General features: G+C 37.8%; 1 long non-coding RNA gene across 1 annotated transcript in view; it reads right to left on the minus strand.

Annotated features, from left to right (window-relative positions):
- Positions 1 to 1,913: 1,913 nt before the first annotated feature.
- Positions 1,914 to 16,824, minus strand: part of LOC309635099 — a 28,755-nt gene continuing 13,844 nt past the window's right edge. The window contains exon 2 of the long non-coding RNA XR_014248646.1: positions 1,914 to 16,674. This is a non-coding gene — a long non-coding RNA (uncharacterized lncRNA). The remainder of the gene's footprint in view (positions 16,675 to 16,824) is intronic.

Genomic DNA, 16,824 nt, shown 5'->3' on the forward strand with positions numbered 1-16,824 from the left:
TCATTAAAAAGTTTGAGACAACAGCAGATAAAATACACTTTCATAGTGAATTAATAATCATATGCTGCCCTTTTTGCCTAAAATATGTATCACAACTCTACAAAAAAACAGCTCTATTAAAAAATGGGCAAAGGACTTGAATACATATTTCTCCAAAGAAGATATACAAATGCTCAATAAGCACATGAAAATATGCTCAACATCACTAATCATCAGGGAAATGCAAATCAAAACCACAATGAGACATCACATAGCCATTAGGGTGGCTACTGTCATAAAAAACAAAAACAAAAACAAAATAATTTAAAAAAAACAGAAAATTACAAATGTTGGCAAGGATGTGGAGAAATTAGTTGGTGGGAATATAAAACAGGGTTGCAGCTATGGAAAAGAGTATGTATGTCAGTTCCTTAAAAGATTATAAGTAGAATAACCATATGATCCGGCATCCCCACTTCTGGGTAGATACCCAAAAGTATTGCAAGCAGGGTCTGGAAGAGATATTTGCACCCATGTTCATAGCAGCATTATTCACAATAGCTAAAAGGTGAAAGTAACATAGGCATCCATCAATGGATGGCTGAATAAACAATGTGGTATATCCATAGAGTGGAATATTGTTCAGCTTTTAAAAGGAAAGAAATTCTGACACATGCTACAACACGGATGAACCTCGAGGACATTATACTAAGGGAAATAAGCAAATCACTAAAGGACAAATACTGTATGATTCCAGTAATGTGAGGTACCTAGAATAGTCAAATTCATAGAAACAGAAAGTAGAATGGTGGTTGCCGGGGGATGGGTGAGGAGAGGAATGGGGATTTACTGTTTAATGGGTACAGAGTTTCAATTTTGCAAGAAATGGAAAAGAGTTCTGTGGATGGATGGTGGTGATGGTAGCACAACAATATGAATGTACTTATTGCCACTGAACTGCACACTTAAAAATGATTACGATTGTAAATTTTGTTATATGTATTTTACCAAAATTAAATAAGCACAAAAATATATATAAATATCATTTTAGTATAAATTCTTCAGACTTATCTAAACTTTAACATTGTGTCCATTTTACTCACCATCTTATCTCTGATTTTAAGCACACATTAGGCATTCAATAAATAGTCTTCATTTAATTTGAAAACTGAATGGATTGTATATGACCCTCCCAAGAGTTGTATCATTTGCTATCACTGATACTTAAATAGAAAATGTTGATATTACTATCATACCCAGTAGTTCACTATCATCAAGTCCGTTCAGAGACACAGCAAAAGAACTTTCTATATTGTTGCTTCTCCGTTTCAAGCAATTATGCACAAATAAAGATAGGCAAGCAAAGACCAGCATGATTTCTATGGTAACCCACATTTAGAATTAAGATGATGGCCATTGTGTGACCTTCTCAAGTGAGCGATCGATAAATAATACAGCTCTTTAGACTGTCACACAGTAAGCCTACCAATTTAAGCTTGTCAGGACCTTCAGAAGTCAAGCTACAAGTTAAAAATGGGGGGTGGGGAACTAAGAAGAGACTCAAAGGGAAGGATAATTATAATAAAGAAGGGAAGTATCAGCAAAGCAGAAAGGTAAAAGAGGTTATAGAACTAATATTTAGAGAGCATCTAAATTCTGGGATTATCTAGGCACATTTCTGTATGTCATCTCATTTCAACCTCACAAGAACCTGGCTAATGGTAACTGCCATTTTCACAGGTGAGAAAACTGAGATCCAAAGAAGTTAAAAGAAAAGGATATCTTTTAGGTGACAGATTCAGGAAATGAACACAAGTCTTAATGATGTAAACTAGTATTGTTCCACAATTATGTGAACAGTCCCACTTGACAGATGGTGGTCAGAGAGCTGAAAGGACTTTGAAGATTTATTTATTTATTTATTTATTTTTAAATTTACTTTATTGAAGTATATTCAATTTACAATGTTGTGTTAATTTCTGCTGTATAGCAGAGTGATTCAGTTATACATATGTGTATACACATTCGTATTCTTTTCCGTTATGGTTTATCACAGGATATTGTACATAGCTCCCTGTGCAGTAGGACCTTGTTGTTTATCCATTCTCTACACAATAGTTTGCATCTGCTAACCCCAAACTCCCACTCCATCCCATCCCTCCCTCACTGCCTCCCCCTTGGCGGCCACAAGTCTGTTCTCTATGTGAGTCTGTTTCTCTTTTGTAGATTGGTTCATTTGTGTCATATTTTAGATTCCACATATAAGTGATATCACATGATATTTGTCTTTGTCTGACTAATTTCACTTAGTATGATAATCTCTAGGTCCATCCATGCTTGCTGCAAATGGCATTATTTCATTCTTTTTTATGGTTGAGTAGTGTATTCCATTGTATATATGTACCACATCTTCTTTGTCCATTCATCTGTCGATGGACATTTAGGTTGCTTCCATGTCTTGGCTATTGTGAATAGTGCTGCTATGAACATAGGGGTGCCTGTATCTTTTTGAATTATAGTTTTGTCCACTGAATTATAGTATATGCCCAGGAGTGGGATTGCTGGATCATATGGCAACTCTATATTTAGTTTTTTGGGGAACCTCCATACTGTTTTCCATAGTGGCTGCACCAGTTTACATTCCTGCTAACAATGTAGGAGAGTTCCCTTTTCTTGGATGAATATTAAATCATTCATTCGTTTATGGTTCTGTAAGAATATATTAAATCATCACCACATGGCAGGCACCTGGGGGGATGCTGACCTCCTCTGGAGAAGAAGCATGACTTCTACCCTCGTGGAACTTACAGACCAGTGTAGTGGGCGATTTGGAAGGATAAATCAGGGTGAAAGGGTGACCACAAGGTGACGTGTGAAAGAGGGATTTTAAATTATGTGATAAGTATTTCAAAGCAGTAAGTGCCTTCCATCTGTACCTGCATTCAATAACCATAATGATAAAAAATAAGCGTGCTGAACATAAACGTTTATACAAGTATATAAAGGAGGGAGAGCACCTCCAGCAGGCAGGAAGCTATAGTCTCTGCCTATGCACAAGCAGAAATTATAGCACAAGCCTTTTTATAGAAAGCTGATTGTTACAGAATAACTCAATCCTTAAATATTTAGAAACGTGGTCCCTAAAAGCTGAAAGGTTACACAATGATTGCTCTTATAGTAGGATTTTGGTTCTCCTCTCATCTTTCATTCATTCCGAGTTTACTTTTTCTCTCCTCTTCCTCCATCTCTTCCCACTTTACTTTTACAGAAGCAACAACTTCACCTTTACAGAACTCCAGAGATTTTTCCCTACACAGAGGCGGTAGCAGGCAGCTTTACCACCAAGTGAGGTGGAGATTTTCTATGTCAGACAGGCTGGTGGGAGAGGCCCCTGGAGCCTCAGAAGATGGGCGAGGGCTCTCTGTGTGCACTGTATTGCTTAGTAGCAGCTCACGGAGGAAGCATTCATTTCCTCCAGGGCCACTGCTACAGAGCACGCTTCTGCAACATTCTTAAGTGTCCAAGTCAAACCTCAGTCTTCTGGCAAGTCTGTCTCAGGGAGTGGAATGATGAGTTTAGGCATGCCAAGCAGAAAACTGACTTTGAAGTATTTCTCACTTACATCTCCTCCTTGTCCTTATTTGTCTTTTTTGAAGTGTACAGTAAAAAGGAAAGGACAACAGTGTGACTATTACAGGAGAGCTTGGAGAAAGAAGGCCTTTCAGGGGAGAGACACTGCAGTAAGGCAAAGCAGAAAATGTGAGCCTTCCAGCCTGCGGACACAGGCTCACTTTCCGTCCTACCTGGCCCCCTGCAAGGATCTGCAATAATATAATGTCTTGATCTTGCCTCTGTTGCCCTTTTGGGGGGGGGGGGCGTGAAGGGATATGCGAACTTTTCCTAAATACCGGCAGAGTTGTCAGAATGATAAGTGAGATGACACTGTACACGATCTTCCTAACTCATAATGACATAATGAGTGTATTTGAGACAGTATTCTGGGTTTTCATGCAATCCTGTAGAGTTTTAGAACTTTAATAATTTAGACTGTAGGTATGATCGACACAGACAGTGAATGGTTTTTAAAGGTAAATTGATAACTATTCCCACATCCGAAAAACATGAAGGTCATTTGTCCTGGTCAAATGTGGTTGTCATTTTTCATTGGTCATAGGATATGAGACATAATTTTGTGTAAGATTATGTAATAGTAACACTCTGCACTTTAACACATTTGCTTTGAAATCTCCATTAAAATTTCTATCATACCGCAACCTGTTGTGTATGATTTTATGAAAACTTTATTTATGAAGTGTATAATTTTGGAAGAAATTTATTAAATGAAATAATAGTGAAATACTCTTTAATGGGATATTAACATGGAACATATTTTTAAAGCTATTATTTTTGCTTAGGGTGTTTAACCTATAAATTACTATAGCAACTTAGATATATAGTATGCAAATTAGTTTTCTATAGCGGCTGTAACAAATAATCACAAATTTAGTGGCTTAAAACAACAGAAATGTTTCATTTCACAGTTCTATAAGATAGAAGTCCAATGCAGATCACATTGAGTTAAGATCAAGGTGCCGGCTAAGCTGCATTCCTTTCTGGAAGTTCTAGGACAGAATCTATTTTATTGCCTTTTCCAGGTTCTAGAGGCTACCTGGACTCCTGAGCTCATGGAATTTTCACCTGCAAGGTCATTTTCAAAGTCAGCAACAGCAGGTTCAGTCCCTCTCACATGACCATCTCTGTGGTTCTCTCTGCTGCTTCTTTCCCAATTTTAAGAAGTCATATAATTAGATCTAGCCCACCCACTAATACAAGATAATCTCCCGATTTCGAGGTCAGCTGATTAGCAACCTTAATTGTATCTGCAACCTAATTCCCTTTTGCCATATGAAGCAACATTCACAGATTCTGGGGACTAGGATGTGGACATTTGTGGAGGGAGGGCACTATTCTAATTATTTATAATTAGATAATTATAGTATATATTATTCTATAATAATTATATATTATTCTAATTATAGTATCTAATTACTTATAGCAGAATATGATAGCTTATTATGATTATCCTAGGTCTAATATATTGTTTATGTATCTAAGATGTGGGTTAAATAACATATGAGACATAGGATTATGTTTTCCATACATTATGATATAATCAATATTAATTTGAATTATGCAACATTATTTGTGCATTTCCCTTATGTATCCCAGTCAAAATCATTTTTCCTCATGATATATTTATCAGTGGGAATATAAAAGAGAATAAGAGAAAGAGAAATAAGTAGAAGCCTTAAATTGTCAGTTTCAAAGGGCTGAATGCTGCCTGACTGAAATCACTGCCAGGGAGTGAACCAGCTGTCATGCAATTTGGGACAAATCACAATGTCACTAGCCAAATCTGAGCTCCAGGACAATCTCACCAAGACCAACTGAGACCAAAGGCTGGAACTGGCCTCAGGTTTTTGCAGGAAACCATACCCAAAATTTGTGTTTTGTGAGTTCTGAAAGTCCCCAGGCCAGATTTGGTTTGCAGAATGTGGTGATGCTTTACTGTCACTCTTTATACACTGAGCACTAAGGAGAATGACACATTTGCCAAACAGCTACCTTGTGCCAGGCACTTCTCATAGGAGTTACATAATCTATTGCTATTAATACAAATATTGCAACATTTTATTTGCATAATTTGGAGTACATAATTTTGTCTTTTCCACAGCCCTCAAGACAGACATCTTTGTCCACATTGTAAAAATAAGGAAATTGAGGCTCAGTGAGTAATGAAGTTGGGATTCAAATACTGACTATTTTGATCCCAAAAGTCATAGTCTTTTCCTTACATCACATTGAGTCTCCAATCCAAAATCATGACACATAGCTAAAAACAGGAAACAGGAATAGGAGTTACTTATAAATTTAAGTTGCACTGAACATAATTTTTAAACAACAACTAACTTCAAATAATGTAGTTCTAAGGTTCGTGTAATTGGAAATTTCCATGGTAATCTCAAGAGTTAATCTCAACCCTATTTTACTTCAAGTCTCTAAGAGGATGAGTGGGGTAAGCCAAATAATAGCCTCTCCAAAATGTCAATGACCTAATCCCTGGAACCTGTAAATATATTATGTTACATTGCAAGGGAAAAGTGAGGTTACAGATGGAATTACATTTGCTAATCAGCCGACCATAGAGATTATACTGGATTATCTGGTTGTACACAATGTAATCACAAGTGGCCTTCGTTGGGGAAGAGGGAGGCAGAAGTGTCAGAACCAGAGAAAGATCTGACTGACCACTGCTAGCTTTGAAGATGAAAGGGGTTCATAAACTAAGGAATGTGGGAAGTTTTTAGAAACTGAAAAAAGCAAGAGAACAAATTCCTCCTTAAAGCCTCCAGAAAGGAATGCAGCCCTGCTGACACTAATTTTAGCCCAGTGACACCTATGTTGGACTTTTAACCTCCTGAACTATTAGATAATAAATTTGTGTTGTTTTAAGCCACTAAAGGTTTGTGGTAATTTGTTACAGCAGCAATAACAAACTAATACATTGGGTATTAATTAAACCCACTGAGAGACAAAAGAACCAGGCACCATAAAGGGGCTTTGGAGGCTTGTTCACTATTTCCATGACATAGAAGTTAATTAATGAAAGAGAAAATAGCATCTACGTGGTGGTTCTGGATCTAGCTGAGGGAAGAAAGGAGAAGTAGAAGGACATCAGTTGGACTCCTTGGGAGATTTTTTAAAATGATCTTCCTTTGGGTGTTATCATTTACTAATTTGTTTATTAGCCTTTTAAAATTTGTGTCATAATCCCAATTAAAAGAAAGTACAATTTTCTTTGCCTTCTGCATACTCAAATAAGAAGAGATGAATACTTGAAAATAATTAAAATAAAACAATTTTTAAAGCTGACTTCCACCTTTAGCATTTCACTTACTTTTCAGATCTTCAGAAATGCTGGATTTCCAGTTTTCATGCTCTCCTCCACCAGAAATAACTCAACTAGATGTTAACAGTACAAAGCTGGACTGTATTTCCCAATAAACTGAAAAGCAAAAATCCAATTCAGGGTCTTTCTCCTTATACTTCTCTATAAAGGTATATTTTCTGTCTTCAGGGAAATCTTGAATTATTTTAAAAATTATCTTAAAGAGAAATTATTACAGAAAAAATCTTTCTTCCTTTAAATAGAAAAATAAGAGTCGAGCAATGCCTACCTCTAAACTATTGGAAGAGACAGAGACACTGTGGGCTGTTTTTATCTTAATAGTACCATTAGTGGAATTAAGTAATTGTAAGGCATCACAACCTAAAGTTTAAGGTTCAACAATTAAGATGGGGGTTCCCATTGTGGTAAATCATTGGTGAAAATAACAGAAGATGGAAAAGAATGGGTGGTTTAAAACAAAAGAAGAGTTCATAAAAATGGGGGGGAAATAGCCTCCCGGTGGAGATGTATCTGGCAGTGCTAACAAATATCTCCATAACGCTGATTTCCCTCGTGGAGCTCCCTGAGCACTAGGGCTGGGCAGCCGAACCAAAATGGATGGCAATGATTAGATTCTGATGAGTGAAGGATCCACATGAGGGCCAATATTTCTGGAGGAGTTACTGAAAGGAGAGGAAATCGCCGGATTTCACAAGGATGTAAAATGGATGCAGACCCTCTAAAAATATTTTAAATGACTGGCTTCTTCCCACTCACCTAACAGCACATTTAGAGGGGGGAATGCACACAGCAAATGGATCACAACTGGAGAATTTTAATATGTGCACGCTTCCAGGAGTAAGATTCAGGGTCACCCAGAGCTATTATTCAAAGTCAGTATCAGACCATTTAATTTTCTGCTTCAGTTCCTTCCTGCTTCTCCCCCTCCAACCCCAGCCTAATGCTCACACACCATCTTCTCATTTTGCTGTCTTTCTGCTTCTTCAAAGCGCTGTTTGTACTCTGAATGGAGTTTTATGACTGATGTCTCCAGGTACTTACTGTATCTATTCCCCTTAATGAAACCCTAGCTGTAGTGAGAGCTAATAGCTCAACAAGCATTTTTATAACCTTTTACAAAGAAAATGCGTAGAGTGGATGTGCACATACTTAGCATTCAGCTTGGTAAATAGAAAATGGGATATGGGTGGTACAGTTAAGGCTGTAAATGATTTGTGGTGACTTTCACATCAGCCAGCTTTTTTCTTCCTCCCTTACTGGAAGCCCCAGAATCCATTTTAAGTTAATTCCAAAAGCTAAGTCTGAAACAAATTGTATAGTGACAAGTGAAAAATGTAAGTGGGAAAACGCTGCCAGGGGCTATAGTATGCCAACGCATTAATCCTCTTGGACAAAAGGCCCTGTAAAATGTCTGAAAACACACCCGTGTGCCTTTAACTGCCAGGGCAGTTTTCTTTTTGCTTCTTTTGATAATCATATCCTGATGTATTTGATATTACAATTGCTCCCTAAACTTCACCATTTCCTCTTACCCACATCCATTTCCAAGTTGAGAGACTTCATTTTTTTCTCTTTCATTTCTTTTGTTTTTCCACCGATTCTGTTTCTGATTTTAGCATTTGTGTCTAAGGATCAAACTTGTTGGGTTGTAGGTGAACAGACACAGGTATGTGCAGTAACTGAACTAATAATACGACAGCTGTTTCTGCTATTAGCCCAGCAACTGTCTTGCTCAGTTCATCCTGGTGGGAAAAACTAATAAACCTTAGGAGTTTAAAAAAAAAAAGAGAGAGAGAATGAAAAGGAAAAAAAAAAAAAAAGAAGAAGAATGAACATGCTTTTAGAGCTACTGTTCTGGGAACAGATTGAATAGAGGATGGTAGAGATCAAAGAATCATTCATTTAGACTGTGAAATCCGGTAGCGGTCCATTTGAAGGACAGTTTGACCTCTGAAAGGGAACTGGTTGTGTGCTCCTCAGATGCACAGGCATTTTCAGAATTCTAAACTTTGGGGGAGCTTTTCAGTCCTGTGAGTAGTTCATTAGCTTTTCAACTGCAAACAACTGATCTATTTCAACACACAAATCACGAAAGAACATGGCTTTGAAGTAGGTAGCTAATCCCATGATATATCTATCATTTCGTATGAAATAAAACTCAGCTAAGGACAAGCATCCAAGTAAGGTGTCAATTAATAAAGGATGAATTGAGATTGCAAGTCCCACAGTCAAGATTACATGGAAATGATGACATAATAGTAATTAAGTTAAGACAGCTTAGGTTACTTGAAATTTTTTCTGAGATATTAAGGTCATCCTTTAACACTCTATTACTTTTCTAGCAATAGTAGCATATTACAACAGACAGTTGGATCACAGCAGTTATTTATCCTGATATGTATTATAATTATTTGAATGATAATTATCTGAGTAACAGCTACCATTTGACTGCCTAATAAGTACCTTATGTTTTATTTAACACTCACAAAAACCTAATGAAGTTGGTGTCCCACCCCAATTTTACAAAAGAAGAAATGGTGGCTCAAAGAGTTGAAATAGCTGGAATTCAGTCACAAAGAGAGTGAGTGGCAGAGCTGCGATTCCAACCTAATTCCATGAGATTCAAAAGCCCATGCTCTCTCCCTTCCACTATTGGACCTCCTAGTATGATATTGTTACGAGTTGAATTGTAGCTTCCCTAAGTTAGTTGGAATACTAACTCTCAGTCCCTCATTTGAAGATAGAGTCTTTATAGAGGTAATCAAGTTAAGATGAAGTCATTAGTATGGGCCCTGATCCAGTATGATGGGTGTCTTTATAAAATGGGGACATTTGGACACAGAGACATGCACACAGGAACACCATGTGACGATGAAGGCAGAGACCAGGATGATGTGCCCACAAGTCAAGGAACTCTAAAGATTGCCAGCAGACACCCCCAAAAGAGAGAGGTATGGGACAGATTCTTCAGAAGGAACCAACTCTGTGGATAACTCGATCTCGGATTTTTAGCCTCAAAAACTGTAAGACAAGAAAACTGTTGTTTAAAACAGTTTGTGGTTATTTTGCTATGACAGTCCTAGGAGACTAGCACATAAATATAAATACAAATATATGTATACAAAATATGTATAGTATAAATACATGTAAAATATAAAATAACATTTAATATGTTCCTTTGCATTCGTTATTTTTATTCATAAACACTTCTACAACATTTTCTATAGTTTTTTTTCTTTTCTTTCTATAAATTTCCAAGATAGTTTTGGAGATGAATTGGTGGATGAGGAATCTAAAGAAAAGAAGAATTGAAGAAATCAGTGACTAAAACGTGGAAACACAGGGAAAGAATCAAAGGTAATAAAGGTCAATTAGTTAGCTGCCCTCTATCTAGCTGCTCTAGAACAAGAACTCTCCTCCTAAAAACAATGTCGGGGGCTTCCCTGGAGGCGCAGTGGTTAAGAATCCGCCTGCTGATGCAGGGGGCACGGGTTCGAGCCCTGGTCTGGGAAGATCCCACATGCCACGGAGCAACTAAGCCCATGTGCCACAACTACTGAAGCCGATGTGCCTAGAGCCCATGCTCCGCAACAAGAGAAGCCACTGCAGTGAGAAGCCCGCGCACCGCAAAGAATAGCCCCCGCTCGCCACAACTAAGAGAAAGCCTGTGTGCAGCAACGAAGACCCAACACAGCCAAAATTAAATAAATAAAATAAATTAATTAAAAATGGATTTCTATTTAAAAAAAAAAAACTCTTTAAAACAATGTCAGAAGGCGCAAACACAGCAGAAGTTGATCTCCTCCTCGTGTAACAGTGCTGTTAGGTGAACAGGTCAGTGAGGCCAGACTTCCTCCCATCTGGGGCCCTGCTTTCTCCAGTCTGTGGGCTTCTAAGGTCATTCTGGGGCTGAGCTCCATTCTGCCCGCGGGAGAGGAGACAAGAACAGAGAGGTGTTCAAGTCGGAACTAGAGCCGCACATGGAACACTCCGCTTCTACTCCCATTCCAGCCATCCGGACACACTTGATGGCAAGGGAATTTGGGAAATGCCATCTGTGTGCCCTGGAGGAAGAGAACATGGATCCTGGTGAATAGGTAGCTAAGCAGGCTCTCAGGGCTGCCTAGAAACCCTACTTCATTTCCCTCATCCATCCCACCTCACTTTCTCTTAGATGCAGAGCATCACCTCCCTCTCAGTCACCAACACCTCCCTCCCGGGCCTTACTTTGTGCTGATGACCTTGTTTCCAATTTCATAACCTGCAACTGTCTTATCTGCCAACCGACCGGCCTCTGCATCCACACCCCCAGGCTTCTCTCCTGTCAATGTGAACCGTCTCCGAACAACCGCGTCTAACGCAAACCCTCTGGTCCCTCCTTTGTGGTCCAGCCCATCACTTCTTGCCTACTCCAGTACGTTATTCCAACAATTCTCTTGTCCCTGCAGATTCATCCATGTTTCTCTCTCTGTGGGATCGTTCCCACCATCAACCAAACATCAGATAATCCCTCCCTCTCAAAGGATCCATGTACTGTCTCATTTTTCTGCTCCACTTTATAGGAGCTTTTTTTCAACAGAGGTGCTTATACTCTCCATCTCTAACCCCAGTCTCCATTCATCTTGGAATTCACTCCAACCATTCTTACTGCTCCGAAAGAATAACTCTTGCCAAAGTCAAAAATGAATCCCCACTGCTCTAACCAATAGTCAATACTCAGTCTTTTCTTACTTAGCAGTGCTTGACGCACTTTATTACCATCTCCTTGTAACACTTCCTTCACGGGGCTTCCAGAACGACATGCTTGCTTGTTCTCTGCCTATCTCCCTGGCTGCGCCTCCCCATCTGCCCTCTAAACGTTGGAAAGCCACGTCTAAATTCTCCATCTCTTATCTCTCCTTTATTTCCTGCTCACTCCTCAATCATCTGTCCTAGTGTCATGACTTTAAATCTATCTGGTGGTATCTCCCAAATGTATATTTCCAGCTGAGACCTCCCCTCTTGATTCCAACTTCATATATTCAATTGCCAACTTGACATTTCCAGCTGGAAATCTAATTGGAATCTCAAATTTCACAGGTCCAAAAATGAATCCCCCATTCTCATCATTCCCCACACAAGCAGGCGAACGAGCCTTTCCTCTTCCATAATCTTCTCCATCTCAGTAAATGGCAAGTCCATCCTTCCTATTCCTTAGGCCAAAGAAGAGTCCGATTTTTCTCTTTTTCTCATCTTCTGTTGGGCAAATCTTATTGATTCTATTTTCAAGATGCATGCAGAGCACTTCTCACCACTGCTACTTCCACCCCCCTGATCTAGGCCACCCTCATCTTTCACCGTCCTGTATTATTCAAATAGCTTCTTAAACCCTTTCCCTATTTCCAATCTATTCTGAAAAGAGCAGGCAGAGCAACCCATTAAAAAGGCAAGTCAGATCACGGCCCCTCTCTGCTTACCATCCCACACGGCCTTCAGGTCTCACTGATGTGAAAAGTCAACCATTACATAGGCCCGGCCAGACCTTATGTGCTCTGCACACATGGTTCTTCTCTCCCGCTTTCTAACCTCATCTGTCACTCAGTTCTCCCAGTCACTCGGCTCTGGCTGTAGAGCCTGATTCTGAATCTGTGAACAGGAACGCTCCAAGTATGCGCCTGCAGCAAGGCATTTGCTCCCGCTAATTCCTCGGCCAGGAATTCTTTTCCCCAGATGCCTACATGGCTTGCCCCTGAATTTCCTTCAGGTTTCTGCTCAAAGGTCACCTTATCAGTGAAGCTCTTTTTGACCTCGCTATACAAATATCAATCCCCACCCACACCAGGGGGGCTCTCCATACCCTTTCCTCTGCTTCCTATTTCACCACAGCACTTATTTTTACCACCTACATCCCCTCAGAAAACAAGGACTGTGCCTTTTTCCTTAATTTCTAGTTTCCGTGGCAACTGTGTGACACAATGACAAAAGTTATATTCTTCAACAAACTTTGACGGAAGCTCTATGATGAAATTCACAATTTACACCTTTCTTTTCAATTTAGACCACAGTTCTGAAAAGACTGGGAACCAAGAAATTGTGACAGTAAGTAGAAGTAAGCAGAGAATTTACTAGAAGACAGAATTAATAGATCAACAATTAAGCACAATATTGAAAATTCAGCTTTTAAAAGTTGAGTTGATTGTATAAAGAAATGTTCTCTCTTTTTCCATAGTGAATTAGATCAGCCAAATAAAATAATTTTAAATATAATCTAATTTTAAAATACTTGGAGTCTCCTTCTGGAACAAATTGCAATCAATGAAAACCTAAATTTGATAAACAAACCTGTTCATGATTAATATTGCAATATACTTTGTAAGTTTCTCACTCTTACTTTAAAGAGTGAACTCGCTTGCATGAAAATGGTTTTATTTGTAAAAAAATTTCTAATACAGAAACACACCTGTTGTATAACATTAGATTGCTGCAATGATTATCACTGAAAGAATATGATTCACATTAGTAAAATATTGCACAGAAATTCAAAGTGAAGTCTTTCTTAAACAAAATAAAAACCTAAATTTAAATATTAAATCTGACTTAAAACTAAGTGAAAAAAAAAATTAAATAGAAATGTATGTTTGTTAATTAACAATTACTGAAATTCACTCTATAGATTCTTCCGTGTACTATATTGTCTCCTAATATTCAGTCAACTACCAAATCTTCTTAATTCTACCTTCTAATTGTGTATTAAAGCAAAAACAGAAACCTTACAGGAGTTTTCTTTCTGCAAATATAGAATCTCTTCATTGTAGAAAATTGAAAACATACAGACTAACACTTTTTGTGTTTCTATAGACAAGTTTTTAAAACTGAAATAAAGATACAACCACCCAAAGAGAATATATATTTTTATTTTTATTTTTCTTGGCATGTGGAACAGCTATTTTTGACTGGTTGCACTGCTTCTGATGATGTTTCCAGAGGTAAGCCTCACCCTACCCATTCACCCACACACATTTTCTTTTGGCACGTATAGTTAGATGCAAGGGCAAAAATTGCTATGGGAAGAAGGAGGACTTCTGGGGTAATCAACTAAATGGTCTGCATTTTTAAGAGAAACAAAACAGACAACAACAAAAGAATTTTTGTTGCAGTTTTTGGAAGCACACTCTGATCTAGTATGAGATATTTTACATTTTAATTCTATTTAAATGAGACATATTCATGAGAAACTGATTTTGAGAGTGATTCGGAGTGATTCAAGAATCAGACGATGCATTCATTCATTCCACAGTCATTTACTGAGTGTCTTCTCTTTGTCAGGCACTTTGCCAGGCTCTGTGTATACAGCAGAAGATATCCAGGAGCCCTGGGACTAGTGTCAGCCCTGGGAAACCAGCAGGAGGTGCAAGGCCATCTGACAAGCATTAAGATAGAGGTATTTGCAGACAACTAAGGATGCACATATCCAGGCTTGAAGGGATGGGGAAGGACTCAGGAACAACTTTGCAGGTGGCTGTTCCGATAGAATTAGCCCTAATTTCTAAGATGAGAGGCAAAATAGAATATCCCCCTTTATATGTTTAGTAGACTCTGATAGTTGTATAATACTTATCTCTAAGGCCCCTTATATTTCTCTGTAGGAGAAATAAAGTCAAAGTGGAAGGAGGTTTCAGAGGAGAGAGAGGAATAGAGAAGGCAATGTCCTAATTTGGGATGTACTTGGAGAATGAGGTCAGATTTCACAGGCAGCAATGGGATAAGATACTTCTTGAGAAGGAACAGTCTGAATAAAGATGCATGGAATTTAGTAGCAGCAGAGCATAGTATCTGAGCAGCATACAGTCTTCTCTGTAAGCAAGTCAGATATGTTTAGGGGAATTGTGAAACAGAATGTGTGCAAGGGCCTTATGAGCTGTATTCCAGATGGCCTTCAATCAGGGTTGTACTCAATTTCATGAGCAAAAAAGATGTATTAAAGAGAAGTAAATGTGCAAAGATTTTCCCTAGAAAATAGAGTTTTAAACACATATGCCCAAGTTGCATATTTTTATTTTTATTTTCCCAGTAGAAATGATTAGTGAGTTTGCTTGTAAACCAGGCACTTATTGTAGGAGAATACTGGGAGAAATCCCTGACCTCAAAAAGCTTATAATCTAGTTAGGGAACAAGCTACTAATACAGGATTGATTAAAGAACAAGAGTTAGTACACCTGAAACTAACACAACATGGTCAATCAACTATACACCAATAAAAAGTAAAAAAAAAAAAAAAAAAGAACAAGAGCTAAAAATACATAGCATTTTATACAGCTACAAAGCACTATATAATTAATTGGCAAGGACATTAAATGTCCCTAAATGTTACTTTTAGGAGAAACATTCTAGAAGGCCTTCAAAATAGTGACTAGTCCCACTCATGCTGTATATCCTAAATTGTTCCAGGAATTTATTCATAACAAGAAATACGACAAGATAACTTGAGATGATTTAACTTCCATCTTAATTGACTTTCCTAAGTAAATTGATCAGTAAAGAGAGGAAAACTAATATTTTTATTTTCACATTTTACTGTTTGTCTGAAGTTTCATTTAAGTTATTTAACTTAATCCTCATGACCACAAGGTAGGTGTACCATTATCATTTTTCTTTTCAGATAATTGAGGTCCAGAGTGGTTAAGTGATTTGTCATTGATAATACAGCTACAGAGTGGAAGGGGAAATGTTCAAAATCAGGCCCAACTCCCCAGTCCTTCTCTCTCTGCTGTAGTGGTCTTTGCAGTGGCAGATAAATGGAGATTTGATTCTTGCTGATGCAATATAAGTCCTCTAGAAACCTCAGCCACTTGGCTCTAAAGTCTGTTCTTTTATAGTAAGTAACATTTATATGAGTACAATGCTAACTACGTTTCCCAACCCATAGAAAAAGCACACTTTATAATATTAACTCACATTAGAAAAACATTTAATTTATGGCATATTAAGAACATAGTAAAGCTCACATTTGTTCTTAATATGTTATAATTGTCACGTTTGGGGTTTAGATATCTGCCAGAGGACTTATTTTGAATTCCCAAATGTAATTTTACTGCACTATTTCAACAGTTGTGAGTTTCATATATTTTAAAATTGTTTAGTTTGATGCTATTTGTGGAATAGCCTTCCGTTTTAAAACATAACAATATGTCTTCAATTTTATCATGTGGCCACTTATCAGTGCTATTTTACGAATGTTATTTAACTTCTTACATACATTTTATTTTAAAGAGTGTCTCCCAAGTTTTTCTTCCATTTGCAAGTTTCCTTCTATTTAGAGAAAAATTCAAAATTTAGTGAAAGTCAATATCATTTTAATAGAATATATTCCTGCACATAAAAATTAAGGTGGGTGGAAATGTGGGATTGAGATTTAATTTTTTTCACTTGTTATATACATTTAAGATGCATGAAATACAGATATCATAATTTATTACAGAGGGGAAAATAAAATAGACTTTTTCTGAAGCTTGTTTGTTTCATATCCCCAAAGCAACTCGGGTAGCTGGTCCTCTGACTTTCAGACAATTATAACAATGGCATTATGCTTCTAGAAGCAAAGGTAAAAACATTAAACATTCATTAAAATTGTTGCTTTTTCAAAGTTTCCCCTTTTGGTAAAATCAAATGCACTATAAAAACAAAAATAGTTCCACAAGGCTAAGTAAGTTGGAAACTCCATTCTGAGGCTCTCTGGTGTCTTCAGCCTACTTTCTTCTTTTTTTAAAAAAATTTTTATTTATTTTTGGCTGTGTTGGGTCTTCGTTTCTGTGCGAGAGCTTTCTCTAGTTGTGGTGAGCGGGGGCCACTCTTCATCGTGGTGCGCGGGCCTCTCACTGTCGCGGCCTCTCTTGTTG

This window comes from Balaenoptera borealis (assembly GCF_965194805.1).
Source record: "Balaenoptera borealis genome assembly, chromosome: 9".
NCBI classification, from domain to species: Eukaryota; Metazoa; Chordata; class Mammalia; order Artiodactyla; family Balaenopteridae; genus Balaenoptera; species Balaenoptera borealis.